This window comes from Kryptolebias marmoratus, linkage group LG24 (genome assembly GCF_001649575.2).
Source record: "Kryptolebias marmoratus isolate JLee-2015 linkage group LG24, ASM164957v2, whole genome shotgun sequence".
Taxonomy (NCBI): domain Eukaryota; kingdom Metazoa; phylum Chordata; class Actinopteri; order Cyprinodontiformes; family Rivulidae; genus Kryptolebias; species Kryptolebias marmoratus.
In genome coordinates, this window is record NC_051453.1 from 19,253,397 (window position 1) to 19,269,995 (window position 16,599).

The following is a 16,599-nucleotide window of genomic DNA, read 5'->3' on the forward strand; positions in this document are numbered from 1 at the left end:
CACCCACCGCCTTTCATGGCAGAGTATTAGACTAAAATTACCTTATGTTGAGTTGAGTTGAATATTATGTGCATCTTTGCACAATACCATTCCAAGTCTGACACTTGACTTCTTTTCCTACTTGCAAATACATCATTAAGTGTAAAAGTTGCCCTTTTTTGGTGTCCTTTGTTGCTCTCTTTGTATGTATTTTCAGCTTCAAAGTCTGCAATTTTGCACAAGATATTTGCCTTAGTGTAAGTATAATTAGTTTATTGAGCACATTAAGAAGCAATTGAGACTTCACTTGTCATACAAGTTATAAGAGCAACTAAACTCATGGACCAGTCAAAATAGTAACAAGGACCGTGTATGGCCTATGGTCCTTTAGTTTGACACGGGCTCTAGAAGAGTATTGTGGAAAGATTCCTGGGAAAGAAAACAAAAAAAGAGTAAATAAGGTTAATTGTATTGGTTTTAAGTGAATGTGGGTTTAGTGCCTCTTGATGACCAAATAACTTAAAAATATATTCTAATATACAGCAAATCTATTCTGGAAACTTGAAAAACATGATAATTAGATGATGCTCATTCCTTTGAAAGCACATCTAAACACATTTGTACAGTTTTCTTCTGCGTCTCTTGCAGGAAATGGTTTGATGTGCACTTTACCAGTGAAAGTCCTGACCCTAAGCTTCATGACGTGTAAACCCGAGGCAGGCCAACTCCTAAATCATCTCTCTTCAGGGGCACTCACTCTGATTGGAGTTGTCTTGTCTGGAAGTTCTCCAACTCCGATCCACGCACTAAAGAGGAATGGGATAATTTAGGAACTTTATTTATGCATTTCATCAGCATAAATGTTCTTCTGGCACTAGATCAAAAGGATGGGGGGGAAATCTGAATTTCTTAATGAAAGTAATTTCTTCTTTTATTCTCATCCTGAGGGTCATACGCCTCTGTGCGATTAGAGAATGAACGTGAGAGTTGAGCCTCCGAGGAGAGATGTCCCAGAGAGGAGGAGGAGGAGGAGGAGGAAAACTTCTTCAAGTCAGTCCAGGAATCTCTGAAGTCTAACAAACAATAATTATACGCTGCAAAATGGTTTTTAAGGGTACATATCCAATCTATTTAGCAATTCCAACTTGCCACAACTTGTTTTTTATCACCTGCCACCGGAAGACGAAGGCAAACAATAATGTTTTTGCTTATGCATGTGTATTTGTCTGTTAGCAAAATATCTAAAAAACCACTGGATGAGTTTTAATGAAATGCACAGAAAATAATCAATGGATGTTTTCTGACCCCAAAAGCTAATCATCTACAACTGATTAGCTTTTGGGGTCAACCCAGTTCAAGAGGGTTGCCACAGCCAACTGACCTTAAAAACACCATAAAAATGTCTGTAACTTAAATCTACTAATATTGACCTAAACCCATAACCTTGTAGTAGCTTAGACTGATCTCTAACACATACTCTGAGCACTAACAGATTGAGCAGCGCCTTTGTTTAAAATTTTGCCAAAAACTACTGTCAGCTCTCTGTTTGCAAAATATCCCATGAACCACTAGATGAATTTTAGTTAAATGCTCAGGAAGTAATTATTGTAAATTAATCTACAACTGGTCAACTTTTGCTAACCCAGTTCAAGTTGGCTGCCATACCCAACTGAGCTTCCTTTAATTTTAAAGTTATCGAGCAAAAATTAGGAGCATAGTTGCTGAAAGTCTTTCACTAAACTAACTCCAAGTACTACTCATTGCACAAGATCTCTGCTCAAAACTTTAGTATTAACTATTGGAGTCTACCCATTTTGTCTGTTAGCAAAATATTTTATGAACCACTGTATGGATTTTAATGAATCTTTCAGAAATTAATCACTGGCTGTACATCTACAACTTATCTTTTGGAGGCAAATAAATAAAATTGGCCAATTCAAAAATGGCTATAATTCAGGTAAATTCACAAACATTCAGATAATAGTTGATGTGGTAGTAGCTGAGAGTCAGTCCAGCACGTAGTCTGAGTGTGACCTCTCATGAGGTGTTACATTATTTTCAAGGTTTGACTGAAACGCTATCATTTCTTAACATGAGATGATCTTAGTCTAAAACTCTGGCATGAAGGGCAGTGGGCAAAATGCATTCCTTCAAGGAATGCTAAGCCTTTGATTTTAACCTGAGAGTTTCCGTCACTTGCTGAGAATGATTTGATATTTTAGGAGGAAACCACAAACTCCTAGGTGCAGGATTTAACGGTGCTCTCATGTCTGTGGGTCAAACACGCAGCTACAGGCTACAGGGAGTTAGTTTTGCTCAGCATGAAGATAAAAACAGCTAGCCTAGTTCTGAAACTCAAAATACAACTAAATATTCCAAATCAAATCTGTAAATGCTCACATTTTGAATTTTTTTTTTTGGGGGGGGAATTACAGTTATAGGAAAAGCACTTCTCTTTCCCTCACTAGATCATGCCTAAAAGTGTAACACAGATTCTCAGCTGAAAATACATATTTCTCAGATCTTAAATAAAATAGTTCCTATGGCTTCATCAAGAAATTTTTTTTAGAGCTCACTAAAGTGTTCTTTCTGTGATGAGTGATCTTATTTTATAAAGGTGCTCTCAAGTTTCTTTAAATTTTGAACAAACTTCTAAGAGTGGAACCCTTACAGTCTTAACTTGCAAACAATGCCCCACAGCCTGTGTGTCTGTTTTCCCCAACTGACTAAATCATTTTTCGGTGAAACGTGTTTAACTGTTATCTTAAGAGGTGGAAATTCAGCTCATGGTTTTTGTTTTTGCTCCATTTTCTCTGTACTCTGCGTGTGAAATAGATTTTTCCAACAGCCTGTGGCAGCTGGTTACAGTTGATGCAGAATGTCTTACAGGTAAAACAGGAGCCTGAGGACACTTACTGTCTGCAGAATCTGTGTAATAATATGCAAACACCATTAATCCCTTTGCCAGGAATTGCAGGAATACATTTTGCACGCTGATTGCCATCCAACAAAGTATTCTGCCGTGTATCAAAGTAGGCGATCAGCAGGGCGCTTATCTGAGCCACCACTTTACATATTCTGGGGAACAATGGTGACATTTGAACAGTGAAGATACATCTTTTCCGTAGTCTGATTTGCCTCATTCAACTGTTTGCCTAGATATTATTGATTCCTTTTAGTAATGTGCAGGGACTCTCCTACGCCTGTTATCGTTGCTGTGGTACTTCCTGATTTTACAACCTGCTATCTTCCTGTTCAACCAACCACAGTCACACTGCTGGCCCACAAACTGCCTCAGCCTTTTTGCACGGCTTGCCTCCACAGACGACTTATCGCTGCCTATTTGAATGCACAGTGATGCTGATAAACTCTACAGCCATTCAATTAATGGCTCGTTTTGCATGGAGTGATTCAGAATTGTTTTAATGCCCATCAGAGTTTTGTTTTGGTTGTTTTATCTTTTGTCTGATGTGCATCTGCCTGAGGTTTCCCTGTGCTTTGCTCACTCAGTATTTGCACACAGACCAGGATCAGAAGCACCAGTGTGTGGAGACCCCACCCAGCAAGGCGTCCATCACTGTTACTGAGGGACAGCGTTCAGATTTACTGAAGGGTTTTCCAAGAAAGCTCTCTTGTGAAATGGTTTCCGATCGATTGAAAGTAGCGCTGACTGAAAGTGATTAATCAAATCTGGGAAAGAACTGGATAAAAAGGAGAGAAATCCAGTGACAGAGCATACTGTCTGAATGTTTCTGTGTTTTCTTGATCTCAGAGGTGTCAGACTCAGTTACAAAGAGGGCCAAAATACAGCAAGAGTGCCGCCAATGGTACAAAATACTGCTGTCAGTAAACTGTCATAGTACACAAAATCTGAAGCATGAATTCCTTCAAACAACAATCCTGAATAAGTGTTTAAGTATATACGTGGTGGGGCGAAAGGTAAATTTCACTAATAATGTTGTCCATATTATAAATCAACAACCAGTTCAATTAACGAACCAAATGTCTTTGGTGGAAGTGATCTTAATAAAAATAAGATCCAGTGTGAAGCCATAGTCTGATGACATTTTCTATCCTGAACATTTGTGAAGTTACACTTTCTGTGTGCTGTCTTATGGATGGACAGATTCGCACAATCTAGAGAACAAAGTGTTCAACATTTCCATGTTACTTGTTAGTTAGGTTGGTAAATGATGTCTCAGTAACATTACCAGCTATTAAGGTTTGAACAGGAATAAGTTTATCCCCAGTCACATTGAATCAGCAGTGTTAAAGTTCACTTATTTTGAAAAGGCTGTAGGATTAGTTTAAATGATGGTTCTGATAATATTGTTTTGTGCAATGAACACATTTTTTTACAATGAACTGCAGCTCTTGGTGCAAAGTGGAAAATGTCGAACCTGTGAGTGGAGTCAAGTTTTACAGCATATTTTTCATTTTTTCTGAGCATTTTGTGAGTTAATTAAAAAAAGACTTCTGGTTAAATGGAATGATTATATCTAAACTCAGAATCCAAAAGCTATATTTATTAGATCAAATTATAAAATATATCCCTAAATGAACACTGTATTGTGGTCAAATTTGAAAACAAACATTTGATCAGTGTCTAAATGTGGCGGACTGAGGGACTTTAAGAAAAATTTGTTTCATTTCACAATCTGTTTAAAATCTTACAGCAGTGGGTATAACTACGATGTATAAATGTGGCTTCAGTCTGATTTTTATGTTTGGGATCTCAGAAAGGAATCCGTGCACAGACATAGCTTCTTACTGACAGTATGAGCTGAAACTCAGAGTTTCAGCTCATCGTAGCAGCTAAACTGTTAACCTCACTTTATAGTTCAGCCCCCTGGTAATTCACTGACCTGCATCAGAACCTCATGACACCTAAATTTATTTTTAACAGATGTCTGTTATATTTTTACACCTTCTACTGTTTTAGCAACAAGAATGAACTATGATCAAACTCCAGAGCAGGGCGGGTCATTTAAGAGTTTTTCTACCAGCTGCTTTGTGGTTTCTTCAACATGTTTTGTTATTGAACAAGTAGAGCACAGTGAGCTGGTCTGAACTGAATTGACTATTTATTCTTTCTAAGTGGTATCATGTGTGGACATATTTAATTTGGTAATTTCATATCAAATTGTGAGAATTTTCATTCAAGAGCTTGTTTGAGAAAAAAAAAATCCTCGTTCTTTGTGCGCTACAGAAAAGACACCCACCCCTCCCTCCCAGCTGTAACGTAAGTAACTTTTACTCTAAGTAAATTTTTAATGACTTATTTTTATTTAAGTAGCTTTTTACACAAGTAACTTTACTTGTACTTGAGTAAAATTTCTTTAGAGTAACTGTACTTTTACTTGAGGACGTTATTTTAGTACTCTTTCCACCTCTGATTGTTTTGCAGAATGAACGAAGCAGATTTTACACAAAAACCAGTTAAAAGTGAAGTAATCACGTTCTTGTTCTTGTTGCATCATCAGGTTCAAACCAAAAACACTCAATCAGTGGTGTTTTGAAGTGAAAGCTTTTGTTTGCTGTCCTGGAAATGAGGAGAAATTTTCCTTTCACTTTAGGAAACGTGCCTCTAACCATGAGAACACATTAGTTACCAGAGCTGAGAACAACTGGGACTCGTCACATATCTGATAAGTCCTCCACTCTTTGAAGAGCTTCAGCGGTGGGATCCAGTGTCACTGAGGTTAATTGCTCAGGCAGGTTACCATGCCTACTGTTCTTAAGTCTATTCAGTGGTAACCATGTATGGCTTCTTACTACAGCAGCTGGTTACATGGCCGCAGCACTTCCACTGCCAGGTTTTGGCCAAGTTGATTTATTTTCAGCAGACTCTTTACCTCAGACCTATTCAATCTGTTTAACGTCACCAGAGAATTGATAAAATGTTGCAGATGTCCTGTTAGTCAGAATCCAAACTCCATTTTTTTCCCCCTCCCCCCTCAGCGCTCGATTAAAAGTAGAATTTTCAAAGTACAGTGGGTTTAACTATAAATAGGTTGATGTACTGCAACACAAGGTTACATCAGGAACAAAGCTTCACATTCAAACAGCAGGAATAATAAATGGATAGGAATTCACCAACATGAAAATTTTTTATCTTTTTCTGCCTATTTCGACAGAATTTTAAAGACCACTGAGGTCATGGGCGCCATCTTTTTAATATAATAATGCTCCTTATCTCATGTTATATTATGACATGGTGATTTAAAATAAATGGGTTTTTCTTTTTTTGGCTGCTCACTGAAAGTTTTTCCTGTGTTGTAGATCGGAATAACTGACTGACTGAAATTTTACTCCCAGTCTGTTTCAATATCTTGAAAAGTCCTGATGTCCCCACAGTTCATTTGTTTCCATTTCAAAGCATAAGTATTTGACTTATTCTTTTTTTGTGCCTTATTACAGATTCTTACATTGCACTTACAGGGAGTTTGTGTTGATGGACTCAGCAAAGACTATCTTGTAAACTTTCTTGACTTAATTCTGCTTTACAGTGAAAGGAAGCTGAGAAAGTGGGATATGCAAGACTTCATTAGTTGCTGTAAACACAATATCTATACAGTTTAAACATAAGATTTATTTCAATGTCAGATTAACAAAGTTCGGCTCAGAATCCCAACTTGATGCAATAAACCCTAAATTAAAACAGGACTGACCTTGAATGTGGAAATTGTAAAAGTCTGTCCATAAAAAAAATGGGTGCAAAAAATGGAACTCCTAATTTTTGTACTTCTGTACGTGGACCCCCGCCCCCACACACACACACACACACAGTTGGTTATCAGCTGTAGTTTTCACTGACTAAAGACTTAACAGTGGCTCATTCCCAATGCTTCAGAATAAGGATGAGCCACTGCCCCCTCTGGAAGTGTTCAAATATTTTGGGGTTTTGTTCATAAATGATGTTAGAACAGAGTGGGAGTCTAACAGGCATCTGCAGTATGTTGAACTGAAGAGGGAGCTCAGCTAAAAGGCAAACCTCTCAATTTTACCAATTGATCTACGTTCCAGCTCTGTGAGTAATAACTATCATAAATAAATAAGGAAAAAGATCATAAATACAAGTGGGTGAAATGAGTTTTCTTTACAGAGAGAATCTTTATGGAGAGTCGCTGCTGCGCCACACTGAAAGAAGCCAGTTGAGGTGGTTTAAGCATCTGGTAAGGATGTCTCCTGTGTGCCTTCCAGGGAGGTATTTCAGAGATGTCCCGCCAGGAGGACACCTCAGAACAGACCCAGGACTTTCTTGAAATTCAATCTCATAGCTGGCCAGGCAACTCCTCAGGGTCCCTCAGGATGATCTTGGAATAAACACCAGACAAACTCAAAAACTAACAACTGATGGAAATTTTGAATAATTAATAGTCACACAATCTAAACTTTCAACATCATAGTTGACAAGTTTTAAATAAAAAAAACAACAACATCATTGATTTGTTCAGTAAATCCCAGCCAGGTATGTTTTTATAACATGTTAAATTTATAAGAAGTAAATCGATCAGAAATAATAATAATCATTTTAAATTAGTTATTATGGCTATAAATTAATATGGAGATGGGTAAATAAAGTCAAAGCAAATATTTAGATGTCTTAATGTAATACAAATGTATTAATGTTTTATATTTTTGAATTGTTCAAAGGTCATCACTGATTTATTTCTGGAGACTTATCTGATCCCACCCCTGTTTCTTAGCTCCACACACAGATGCAGAAACAGGTTGATCTCATCTAGTACCAACCCCGGTTACTGCTGCTTTTGTCTGTCTCAACCAGACAACCACATCCCTTTATTTAAATATAAGAGATGGAAAGAAAAAAAGCAGGTTGTGTGCATCTTTCTGACACTGAGATATATTCAGAATGTCCTGTAACTGATTAATGTAACATATTAATTGTTAGAAATTGTACAAAGGATAAAAATAAAATTAGTTTAAATTACGTTTTGCTTAACAAAGACGACAAAGCAATGAGTATATTGATCCCTTATAACTTATTTGGTAGAAAAGCTGCTCAAATGATGAACTAAGTAAGATCCCCTTTACATTGGGTGATGACCCAATAATACACAAAACTCTTCCAGAGCATAAATGGGCTTTGCAGGGTCTTGACAAGATCCTAAGGTATGTATTGAGAACATAGTGGGCTTCCATTTATAAATAATTGAGCAATGGTTTTAAGCATGCACAATACTTTTAAAGCGAGGTTGTGGTGGTTTATCATTGTGGTGGAGGTGTATCAGGGTCCTGAGTGGAGCATGGCAGCAGCATATTCATGATATGGGGCCTGTGCATATAGGATGGTCATAAAGCACTTGAAGCAGGTCTGCCAATGCTTGCCTCATGCCTCAGCTGCAAACATGGTTTTAAAAAGGTCATGGAATGATTGCAGATGTGATATCCATAGCTGCATCCTAATGCGGGCTGAAAATGTCTTGCCAGGAGGAGGTAAAAAGAGTGATGAGGTATGAAGTGGGCCCGAACGCTGAATTTAAGGGTACGAAAAAGATCTATATAATGATCACAATAACATCAACAACTATGAGCCCAATCAGAAGTTGACGAGTTGTGCTGGCGATATTGTTGTTGGGTTCTTTTAGCAAGGTGGGGGGAATGTCAACCTAATAACTAAGTGAACTCAAACAAGGGCAACATAATCAAACAGTCCATATATCAAAGGGATCTTGCTGAGGGTGCCACAGCACCCAGAGGTGACAGTCAGGGTGCCAGCTGGATTGGGGGCTCCTGGTGATAGATGTCCTCCACAGCACAATACTCTAGATGCTCCAAACTAACAACAGGATATCCCCAAGAACTCCCCTGAAGCTGCTGCTGTCATTGAGAAAAAGGACAGAAAACAATAACTCCAGTAGCTGAGGATCATAACGCTGCTAACATCCCATCAGAGTGCAACACAGGGGAAGAAAAGGTTGTAATGTAGCGGGGCTATGGCTCTAATCACAAACCACTGCACAGATCCGACTTACCTGTCACTTCTCTGTGATGGATAGTCAGCTTCAGGAGTATGGAGCTGGCATGGTGCGTTCAGGGCCTCGTGTGCGTTCATTGTCGCGCAGAGGGCAGGTGTACTCTCACGCTGCTTTTACTTGTCATCTGAAACACAAACACACAGAGGCTCTGCTTTCTGCTGACTCTGTCATCAAATATTCATGGCTGTCTGCTTTAGCTCACCGAGTTCTAATTGAGTTCTGTATATTCAGACGTGATTAACTCGGTCTAATTCCTCAAAGGAGAGAGCCAATTAGATAGCTCTTGCATGAATAGGATTTCACATCTTAGTGCGTCTCCAGACTTGCCAAGACAATTATGTGTGTGTATAATTCTGCCTTACAGTGGGTGTGAGCCCACAGAATTCAAGCAAGTCATTACTTCTTATTACTGACCCATACTACGGGAAATACAGCTGTCCCATCAATTACAAGGAAGTGAATAAGAAGCTTGAGTGTTGTTAGAGTACACAGTTTGGAAAGAGATGAGAGCAAATCCACATAACAGGTTCTCTTTTTCCTTGTATTTTTTTATGCTTCAACACCCCAACCCCCTCGTCAGGAGCGAAACAGGAGGGGGAAATATCCGTGACCCAGTGCTGACCCACCACAGTGTCACTCTAACTCATGGCATGAGAGAACTACTGCCGGGGTCTTTGTCAGTTTCTCTCTGTAACCAGAGCAGGAGACATTGCCCAAAGTCCAGAGGGGTCACATTCTGCTGCGGAGCTGAATTTAAGGCAGACAGGCAGGCTGGCCTCCGTGCCTGCGCCAAAGAGAGAGAGAGGAGGATCGGGGGGGCCCCACTGCCACCTTTTTTATTTTGAAGAAAAGCCCGAGCAAGCCATGAGCTGTGTGTCAACCCTGTCCCTTCATGTTGGCTATAGTTTGACAACACCACACGGGTAAAATAGGAAATGTTTGCGAACAAGTAAAGCCACACAACTGAGCAGAAAGAACTGTAAAAGAAATTTAAAACCTCTCCGGCGTGTTCTGTTAAATACAAGACGAGACGTGAAACCTGCTCAGGCTGCTAGTGAAAGGATCTCATTTTCTGAGACAGGAATTTTTAAACAGATGTAAAAATCCATATGGCAGGCTGTAGTAGAAAAAAAATCTTCCAGACCCAGACTCCGAAGAAGCAAGGCCCTTCCAGGTCAGGACACCCAAACCTCGAATCACTCGTCCGGACTGAGTGGCGTGTACACAGATGAGTGTCACAAACACTCCAAGCTGATAGTTTTAAGGTCACTGATCCTCTGAGTTTGCAAACCATTAGTGGAATCAATTTCCACTGCATGACATGCTCACTCACACCCACACGTAAACAAAAAACCGTGCACACCTCAGTTCTGTGCATCCAGGCAGCTGAGAAGATTCGAGTGGGTGATTTACATAACACGCTTATGAATGACAGGGTTTTGTAAAGGAGTCAAGTCTTGTTAATATAGCTTCATATGCTCACTATTGTGGGTCTGATGCTTAGAAACCACACAGACAGATGGATGGAGGCAGGATGCCAGTGCAGCTCACTGGAAACCAATCAGAGAAAGAAAAAAAAAACAACTAGATTTAAGCTGAATGCCCAGAGCTGAGGGTGTAAACATGTCAGGGCTTTCAGGTGAGAGTTAGGCTGCAAAGAGGCAATCACAATCAGCAGACACAAAACTTAATTCCACACAAACATCTTTGCCTTTGTGACCTGGGGAGACCACAGATCAGGGTGGTGCTCCCATAATCCTTCAGTAAATGTGTGGAGATTTGAATATGCTCCAACCTCCGTCAGATAAAAGAGATGTTTAACATTTTTCTCCGGACAACACCACTGTGATTTTAAGAATGTAAGAAACACACCCCAAATTTTAAAGTTTTCAGTTCTGGTTCTGTCATGATGTCAGTGTACACTGGCTCCGCCCACAGTTTAATGTTTTACCCATGAACATTTTTGGGCTCTTTAACAAACCTCAGTGGCCTGGAAACATGGTCTTTTTTGCAACAAACAGCGTGAGATGTGTTCGCAGACATTTTATATATTTCCTGAACATTTTACTGGCCACGTCGCTCTTGAAAAAGAGATTTTGATCCTAATGAGACTTTTACTTGGTTAAATAAAGGATATAAAATTTATATTTTATTTGATGGCATTTAGCTTTAACTTCAGCATGTATTCTCCCTGACATCATTTCGATAAGCTTTTAAAATACCAGAACATTTCGTTTCAGTCAGAGAAAAACCCTGTTCGTTTAGTCCATTCAGATGAACTCATTCATTGGGCTCACATATTTGCTGAACCTTCACCTGACTGACTGAACCAACTCCAGATCAAAACACCGCCCCCCACAAGCTCAGCATCAGATATGAGGGGAGCGCTCCCCTCATCCACCACCCTTCTTACCCTGATATGCCCGTCACTTTGGAGCCGAGTCAGTCTGGGCTCATCAGACCACAGAACAATGTCCCATTGCTTCAGAGTCTAATCTTTATGCTTCTCATAAAGTTATTTTATTTTATTTTTTTTCATTGTCATCACTAAAATCATGGTTTTCTTATAGCCACATAGCTCCTGTAGCCTTGAAAAAAGAAAACAAGCTACTCATGACATCGGTTAGAGTTAAATAACTTATGTAAAACATATTAATTGCTGCAGGGCTTTTCCAGTGGGAGCCTGTTACCTATTTATGTTGTTAAATTCAGGTGAAGAGGTTTTGTGGGCCATGCCATGATAGATGTGTAAGGGAAATATGCTGTCTGGACCACAGGGGATTCTGTTGTTGTTGTTGTTGTTAACCACAGGGAAAAATTAGCAGTGTTGATGTAGCAAACATGATGCCACCCACTGGTATGAGAGGATGTTTTGAAGGGTCTCATTTACTATTTTGGTCATAGCGGTCTTGCTTCTATGAAACGCGATGCTGGTATTGAGTTGAGTGGTGTGCTACAGAGAAAAGTGCAGAAACTTTGGAAGGTTAGAGAGTAGCATCTTATCACAAAGTAGTCTTACTTTCAGCGATGAGCTGCTTTACTATCTATTTTACTCGGGAATGATAATGCAATCAAAAGGCAAAATAATGAAGATTTAGTGATGGAGGCCATAACTCACAGCAATGATTAATCAGTTAATAAGTATTTTCTCTTTATGCAAAAAGAGAAGTTGGCCCTCATAGTAAAGAGTGCATTGTTTTTTTTACAAGCAAACTAAAAGGTTAAGTTGCATTTCAATAATCAGCTAATTTAACACATTTCTTTTATTAGGAATAAATATTTAACGCAAATGAAGTAGTTAAAGCGTCCACAGTGCTGTCAGCCTTCACATAAAACTATATAATCCAGTGAACATCAACTGGCAGCCCAAGGGCCATATCCGGCTCACTAACTCATTTTATTCGGCTCACAAAGTACTAAATTATTATTAAATCAAATGCTATTTGACACAGTTATCAGTTTACTCCCTTACAGCATTTGATGAGGTCTGAATCTGCCACTGGCACGCAGGAGGAAAAAAGATACGACTGAACACATCAGAGTGCTCTGGTTCTTTAGGACTCCTTCACACTGAGTAATGACCTCGCTACAACCTAAAAAAAATCAGGCAGAACATGGGTGGTCTTTGTAGGGCCTCTGGAGGTCTTCAGGTGCATATTAGGAACACAGTAAGCTCTCCTTCATGTGTCACAGGTCCACGATGGGTTCGAGCATGCACAAAACTTGCATTGCGAGGTTGTGGGGGGTTTATCATGGTGGTGGCTGAGGGGGAGCGTGGTGGCCCGGTTGCAGGACTGTCCATGATTGCTGCATGCCTTTACTTCTACCTTAATTGTGACGAGGCAATAAAAACAACTTAGCATAGGCGTACAGAATTTAGGTGGCACTAGCCTTGTACTGAGCTCCCTGACATCTCAAGGATGCAGAAAATGACAGGAAAAACCTGTTAGGCAAAAAATAGGAGTAGAGTCTAGTACGTTTTGATCCCTGATCTAGACTCACAGCTTTGGTTAGGTTTTTTTGTGAGGTTATTTTGCATTTGGTTGGTTGTTTCGTGCTCAATGTAGCTCCTCCCCAGGAAAAGTAACATGAACCTTGTCTTTTATCAACACTGCTATTGGTGCTTCTCTTAAGACATTAATGTTGTCAAAGTCAAAACTCTCATATTAGTTATTTTCAATTAATTTATCTCATTGTGTTATTTAGCATTTACTTCCAACATTTGTTACATACAGTATTTGCAGTTTATGTACTGGTAAAGTCACAACCAAAACTTTTTGAATCAAAAAGAAATAAGTAGAACATTGTTTAGCACCTTAGGAAAATAAATCAACACAGTGAATGCCATCAATATACGGCAGTGAAAAATGTAAATTATTAAGGCTTATCATAATTACTAATCTAATGAAACTAATACTTTTTAGTTTGGGAGTTTTTCTTTCTTTTTTTTAATTCTTGTTTTTGCTTTTTTATTTTTCACGTCACAAGCTACTTCAGTACATTTTGTAATTAACACTTTGTGCATTTTATCGAAAACATTTATTTTTGTCCTGCTTCATTGTCTCATACTGAGCAATAAAAAGGAAAGAGACGGTGCTTGTCAGGGTCCATTAAATCAACACACACCCTCCCTTAGGAAGTAAGAGGGTCAGTGTTTTGACTCATAGTTCACCAACAAGTCAGTATCTCTTATTCAGTCCAAAGGAAATCAAACATCAGCAGCAGCTCTGTTGTTCATCAGGCCCTGGTTAGATGCTGCTCAGCTGTCTTCACTAGTGCAGTGTAGTTAATTCACACAGCACTGCCTGACTCTGACCGGCACATTCTGTGAGGATTAGACACACTCAATGCACACACACTCTCAGAATCAGATCATCTGTAAATTTGGCCCACTCTGAGTTCAGCGTGCCAGGACATAAATTGCGTGCGGTCTCGCTGAACTCCAGCCTGCCTCATGTCAGCTCAGCTTGGCTGTGTGCAAGAGAAGACAACAGATAGGTGCAAAATTTGTCTTGATAGTGCTGGCGGGGACGGCAAGCAGCTTTGTCTTAGTGATATATGCTTCGTCAGATTCCTGCGTGTTTACCTTTTCATCTGCAAACATGCATCAAACATCTTTGGATTTAAGCAGCACTGAATGTTCAGGGCTGTAGACTGATTTATCTGTTGCATTTTGAGAGGGGGAGAAGACAAAGAGAGCAGTTTTATTTCTGACCTGTCAGTATTTGAGTATGTTTATAACAAACTTTAAAGTTTCTTTGGAAAGATATGATTTTTTTGTTTCTGATTGGTACCACTGTAAAATAATCAGTCAATAATCAGTCATTTATAAGGGTCCACTTTATTGTAAGTTAGTACCTATATTTTTGAAAAGTTTTTTTATTTTGTACTTTGTTTTTTTTTCTTTGATGCTGTTTACAATTTTCCTCTGAGTTATTAGTAATTTCAGTACATGATCAAAGTTTAATGTTGACAGGATCAGGATAAAGTGAGACAAACGTAGAAAACAGAGCACATGGTAATAGTGGGCATGTGTGAAAAAAGTTATTGCCTTATTGTTTCTGAAAAGTCCACACAAATCCACCAAAACAAGATTATTTTAAAATTCTTTACTTTGGATAGGCTTTTTTTCAAAAAACTTCCCTTTGCATGTGGAAAGAAAGATGCAAAAGCATCAGAAAAGTTTTGTTTTTAAACATATTTGAAGGACTGAGTGCTAGTGGAGGCAGGGCCTTAAATAGTTGCAGTTTAATATCTGACTTGTTTTAAAAACTGCTTTCTCTGTTTGATTGTAATTTGGTCTAATAAGGCTACAAAGTACAGGCCGATTTGAAGCTGAAATGAGTAAAATAATCTCACTGTCAGCTTTTTATAAACAGTTCATCACTGGACCGTATGACTGTGTGTTGTATATGTTTTTGTCTTATGTTCATTTAAAGCACATGGGACTTCTCAACATTGTTACATGCTTTGTTTGCCATCACGCTCCTCATTTTCACAGTCAGATGCGTCAAACGCTGTCATGAAACCCGTTAGTAAACAGTGAGAAGCCAAGCCGGACCGTGCTGGCATGCTCGCACTTTTCAAAGCACTTTATTGCAAAAAGGAAACAGTTTAATGCAAGAAAAGAGAGCTACAATTGACTTTAATGCACTTCACTCATCCTTCGGTTCAGCAGGAGGCTGTCTGACCTAAATTCACTTTACCTCATCTGCCTAGACATTTGTTTAGCCTTCTGGGCAAACACTTACACAAATGTATGAAGGAGAGAGATGGGGGAGGAGGAGGGGGGTAAAAAGGGAATACATATGCTTGAATACATCACATCTAAAGGAGGGAAGAGCAACATGCGGACATGTGCAGATGTATACAGCCCTCTAGTGGCAAACTGCAGAGGACCTCGATGTGTGCCAGAGAAGACATGAACTGATTTATGGAGCGTTACCCAAACCAAAGACCAGAGCACATGTACGGACTCTGTTTGACATCAGACTTGGGGTTTGTGTAACAGAGCAAATAAATGTTACCTAATCCTAAACAAAAGGAGTCACGAGCAAAAGCCAAACTAACAGGAAGTGAGCAGAATGAATGAATTGAGGTCATGGAATCTCACCATCAGAGAGAGAAAGAGAGAAATTTTTTGTCTTTTGAGTAGCGAACTCATTACAGTGGCCCGGAGGAACTGTGTGCTGTGAAATCATATGCTCTAGTTAAGCTAAACAAGGGCAAGGTATTCCCACGTGAAGGCCAGATGAGAATAAGTAAGTAGAAATGCAGACAGATGAGTCGTTGGTTTAATGCTGTTTGGCCCTGGTATCTTACTCTGATTCTCAAGTTGCAAATATGCAACACCCCCCTCACCCCCTCCAATCGCTCTGCCTCTCTGCGTGTATGTGTGCGAGAGGCAAACCTCAAGGGTTTGGAGCAGCGAGCTCATTAAAGGCTTTATTCCACTTCCAGGATCGTGCAGGATTGCAATATGGACATTGTTTATACACAAATGTTGCCCTGGGAATAATGTTTATTTCTATTACCGTCTTGGAGGAGAGAGGTGGGGGGTGGAGGGGGGGGTGCAGAGCTTGTCTGCACACATTGCTTTTCATGAAATACTGCCTCTCCAGGAGTGCTTTGAAGAAACGGCCGTTTTTCAAACCACTTTCTTTTCCAGCCCGGAGTCATACATCAGCTGCTCTCCTCTGCTGCCCTCTCACCCTCTGAATCATATCAGGGGCTGTTTTACAGCGCAGCCTCAATCTCAATGAGCCTCATCCTGGTTAAAAATTTAAAAAAAAAAGAATTTAAAATTATTCCCCCCTCATTAGCATATCAACTATAACTGTCAGTGCGTGTGCGCTGCAGCCCAGACAAGGGAATGCTGGGAGTTTTACCCCGGCCGAGCGGTCACATAAGTGTCATTTTAAGCGGCAGGGCCCGCCGGCACAACTGGGAGGCAGCGGATGACACAGCGCAGTGTTGCTACACACCCCGAGCCGTGTTTGGAAACACTGAGGCAGCTTGCTACTACAGCGGGGGCCAATGGGAACAACTGAACCGTGCACTCTTTAGCCCAGCCAAGCGCAGAATGAGAGGGAGGGGGGGTAGGGGGAAGGGGTGGGGT

General features: G+C 39.8%; 1 protein-coding gene across 6 annotated transcripts in view; it reads left to right on the forward strand.

Annotated features, from left to right (window-relative positions):
• Nucleotides 1-16,599, forward strand: part of lpp (LIM domain containing preferred translocation partner in lipoma) — a 193,850-nt gene that overhangs the window by 164,122 nt on the left and 13,129 nt on the right. The window lies entirely within an intron of this gene.